The sequence below is a fragment of the Merops nubicus genome, unplaced genomic scaffold (assembly GCF_000691845.1).
Source record: "Merops nubicus isolate BGI_N331 unplaced genomic scaffold, ASM69184v1 scaffold22610, whole genome shotgun sequence".
Lineage (NCBI taxonomy): Eukaryota > Metazoa > Chordata > Aves > Coraciiformes > Meropidae > Merops > Merops nubicus.
Window position 1 is genome coordinate 21,596 of NW_008581161.1, and position 5,012 is coordinate 26,607.

Genomic DNA, 5,012 nt, shown 5'->3' on the forward strand with positions numbered 1-5,012 from the left:
GGAATGCCTTGTACGTCTCACTGCCAGTTGCTGAGGGACACCGACATCGCCTGGGACAGAATTAGAAAACCTTGAGCCAGAGGGCAACGTGGCACAAGTGCTAAGTCAGCCGTAGGCTATATGTGGAGCAGCAGTTGGTGCCTTCTTTCGCCTTCTGCAGATACTTATTCCTTTGCCCACTCTTTCAGCATGGTTTGACTTCAGCCTATGCTGCCCTGTGACTGCTGCATGCCCCAGGCTGCATTCAGGCTTCCAACGCCTTACGCAGCACTTCAAGGAGCCAAGAGGTGAATCCTCCCTCCAAAACATCACCTTCCCTGAGCCAATGGAGCACTTCATTTGTGCACGTAAGCCAACCTTTGTGCCCTTATATAATGCTGTCTCCAGAGTTCATCCATCACTGCCCTATTTCCCATCACCTGCAAATCCCATGGTGCCAGCCCTGGCTGTCTGCTGGTGACATTCCTGTGCAGTCACCTCCAGAGTGCCTCCCGTGCTGTGCCCTGCTCCCAGACTGCCTTCCTGAGGACAGCTGGACCAAGACCCCCAAAACATGCTGACCTAGCCATTTATTGGGCTTGACTCTTCTGCACAAGCTTCCACAGCTTATCAGGGTGTCGTGCAGTGTCAAGCATCTTGGACAGCAAATTTTCTGTGTCAAAAATGCCTTGCGCATTGCGAGCACTGACGAAGCAAAATCATCAGCAGATTAATTAGGCACCGTGTTGTACACGGTCAGCATTGCAGCCTAACTCAGATCTTGAGAGAATTTGCTGGCAGAGGATCCCTGGCTTGTTACTTTAAGCTTGTGGTGAAATGCAAGAGAATCAAACTAGAGAGGCAACCCAGCCAAGACAGTAGTCTCTCTTTTATGGCCAAACCCACATGTTTGAGAGCGAGCACAAGGATCTCTGCAGCATCTTGGTACGGAAAAATGCACCCAGCCTCTATCAGTGCAAGAAGTGATTAAGCACAGGGAAGAGGATTACATGTTCCTTCCAAATTTGTTACAAATTATAGTAACTGATATTCTTGGTAACTGCCTAAATGTCCAGGTCCTTCCTGGACCTTATTAGGTTGTTGGTCTCAAAGAGTCCCCCACCAACAAGTTTCACTATCTAGTTCTGGAAAAAACAGCATTCCCACATATTAGTTTCAAATTCTACTGAACCTCCCTTGTTTTGTGTTCAAAAAGCTTCTCCATGAACTTCCATGTACTTCTGTGACTTTGGGTAATGGGATCATTTCCCACTTAAGGGCTGAATAAAGTAGGTGATTGTTCCAGGGCACAGCTCCAAGCCACTGCAATCTTTCTCAAAGCTCACTGCTTGCCAAATAGAACACTTGCAATTTTTCCTGCTGACATCGCAGCAACCCAACCTTCAGAAGAGGAATACAGCAAATACTTACCAGCAACAGGTGATAGAAAGAAGCTGATCACAGGAAAGAGAACACGGCAGGCAGGTGGAGTGGTAGAAGATAGAAGTGCATGGGATGGGAGAAAGAGTCCAAGATGGCACTGGAATAAGTTGACTGTCCTTAGTTATTTGTAAACACTGTCTGTAGTCTCAGTGTAACACCTTGCCTGAAAGCAGACTACCACCAGAGCCTTCAGTGACCAACACCGCTTCCTCTAGTGCTTGATCTGGCACTCTGTGATGAACTTGCCAACAATTTCACAAGGCAAGGAAAAGTATTTGAATCAACACTCAGACACACTAAACTCACAGCTGCCCTACTGGTCACACAGTAGTAACATAAATCAGCACAATCTTGCCCAAAAAGGATCTTCTCCTCTGTAGCCTCCTAAACCAGCCCTCTTGCAGCCCTGCCTATCCTGAGCAGACTAAAGCACCCAGAAGGACAACACTGGCCTAAGCTCTTCTGAGAAAACTTACCCTGGAAGAACCACGCTTTCCCTTCTGAGCCCTGCAAACACCACAGATGTACCGTGGCTACCAGAAGTATCCCCTGGACAGACATTTCAGCATGTGTGGCTTAGCAGACACATCAGAAGTGTCAAAGGGAAATAAAGTTCACATGTGACTAATGAAAAAACAAGTACTTTGGTTTTAAGTTACTGGCAAAATGGGATGTTAATTGCATTTTGAGGTATTTTAGACAGCAAAAGGCAAAAGTCTCAATGGGAGTTCATTGTGAAACAGTAGAAGCAGCAGCACTCACCCTTTCACCCAACAGCTCCATGGCTTGCATGGTTCCCTAAAACATGGGACATCCAGTCTCCTGCTCACTGCCTGGATTTAAATCACTGCCTCCCTCCTCCTGGAGGAGGGCCTGACTGCCTGGGCTATAAGAAACCCTGAGACAGACCCATCCTGGTAAAACTGGACCAGAAAGGCAGAAACTTCAGTGTAGTTCCACAGGGAGTGCTGCCCAGCCCAGGAACTCCCACTTCCAATCTGGTGCTGCAATCAATGCCACCTCAGTGAGACTTTAGCCTGAAAAAAGGAACGTATTCCACTTCAGAAGTGTCAGAATGAATCAGGCCAATGCTCTGGATGGAAAACACAGTTCTCTTATATAAATGCAACTTAATGCAGTCCAAATGCATACAGGTTTTGTGTTGGCCAGAACCGCATCCTCATCAGTTAAATGGTTTGCAAAACCCAGGCAAGCCCCAGGCAAGCTGGCACCCCCTTCAGTGAGCAGCAGGACTAGCAGGGCATGCTTTCCAACCAGCAACCTTCTCACTACTGGATTTGCTGGGGCCTTGAGACACGTGAAGCTCTGTCACGGTTCGTTGTGCCCCCCCTGGACAAGGCTTCTCCTGCAGGAGAGGCACCTGTGTGCTCCCCAGGAGCTCTGCACCCAGCGAGGCAGATGCCAGCCATGACTCAGGTTTGCTCGAGTGCTGCTGCTCAAAATGGAAGAGGAACCTTCCTGCTGCAGCCCCTGGAAACAGCTCTAGAGCCCGGGGTGAGATGGTACAACACCACCAGGCCTGGGAATGGCAGCTCCTGTGCAAGGATGCAGGGACACATCTCCTCTGCATCACTTGGGGTGACTTTGCTCCCTAGGGACAGATCTGACATGCTCACAGAGATGCCGTGGGACACATCCAAGCTTGCCAGGCAGCTAAACCTGTGGTGTCCTGTCCCAAGCCCAGAAAACTGACTGCATCCAAACCCTTAACTCAGCAACTGAAATACAGACCTGCCATCCTCCTCCTCCTCTGCACCTGCTTATCCTCTCACCTGATCAATACACAATTATTCTGTGACAGCTCCTCACAAAACCTTCTTTTCTGGCAGCATTAAGCACGTTCAGGTGCATCTACATTTCCAGATAGGCCACACTGTGCAGAGCCAGCACTAAGTTCGTGCAGGAGAGGCCAAGCCATCACCTTCCCAGGCAGAACAGCAGAGCAGGGATCCCTTCATCAAGCACCTTGAAGGCAGACAACAGGGCTCCTAGATCACAGGCTCTGTGTCTCAATACATTCACAAAACTAAGGTAGAAGAAAAAAATAACATCCTTCCCAGTCTGTGTTCTCTAAAGCAGAGACTGAGCCAAGGCTTCAAATAGTAGGCATCAGTACAGGCCTATTGATTCAAAAGAGGCAACTCAACTTCCAAAAAGCCTCTTTCTCAAGGTCATGAGCTGTAGCAAAGAAGAGCTCTGAGCAAAGATTTTCCTTAAATGAAAATACGTCTTTAGCCACTCTCCATCCCTTTTTTTGGTGTGCATGTTTGTAAATTTGCCTCCCTTAGAACACATTAAAATGCAGGTGCTTGGATAGCCCACCAGACTTTGGATGCCAAGTGTCTGTCCAAGCCTTCAGGCTCTAAATTTCTAATTACTAAACACTGCACAATATAGTTCATGAGACAGAAATAAGGGCCCCATTAAAAGCCTTGCACTCACTAGCACAGATCTTCAGGAGTCTGGAGAATAAATGGGAGAGGGATTGCTGGCCAAGGGCGGAACAATCAGGAGTCCTGGATTTTTCTGCAGAAAATCTCAATCGAATGGACTCAGGGGAGAACCATCAGGTTTGAAAGAGTAGAAGCTGTTTTGCTGTGCTGGAAGAAGTCTGCTGAAAAGAGAAAAGCCATCTTCTCCTGCAAGTTGTGTCTCCTGGAGAGTAGGGAAATCCCTCAGGAGGCTGGGAGGTGGAAAGATAAACATGAGACATGGGATGGGCAGGCAAACAAGGTGAAAACAGGAGTGCCTCCTTCACCTGATGGCTAGTTTCCAATCATAAATACATTACAAAAAAAGGAAACCTTTTGTGTGGAAAAACATTGTCCAGCTGATCTCCATTCTATCGGGGCACAGCTTATCCCTAGGGGAGGAAAAAGAAGATCAAAGGAAAAGATTAAAGGAAGCAATTTTCAATTTTAAACACAGTCTTAACATGATAGAAAGGGAGAGTAAGAACAGCTGAAAGACACTCGGGGTCTGGGAGAGTTGCCTTGGCTGAAGGTACTGCAGTGTTTTCCATATTTGTATGCTTTATTTTTAAACACCCAGAGCCTTTGCTTGATCAACACTTCCTTGTAAAAGAAGGAAGCAGAGGAGTGAGGGGCTGCGGGGAGAGGCAAATGAGGTTGGAAATTGATGATGTTCGCAGCCATGAAAGTCAAAATTCCTACCTGAAATCAAATCCTCCTGGAGCGCGACACTGGCATGCGGGAAAAGGGGAGGGAAGGAAAGAGATTTATTACTTAAGCAGAACTGAAATCCTGATGAGAAAAAAAAGGGGACTGTTCAATCCATGCCTGAATGTCAATGGCAGACCCGCAACTGGGTTTGTCGTATTTCCCTCTCCTTTGTATACGTTAAAGAAAAATACAGGGGAGGTGGTTGGGGTTTTTAAAGAGGGGGGGAAAAGCCACCGAACTCCCCTGATCTTCTGAAGCCCTGAACTCTTATATTCCATTTATAGCTCGAGTTGGAATGACATCCCCCTTGATTAGCAAGCTGTCCAATCCAGCTGCATGTGTCAGGACTGTACGAAGCACTAAGTGAAATATATATATGCCCTTATA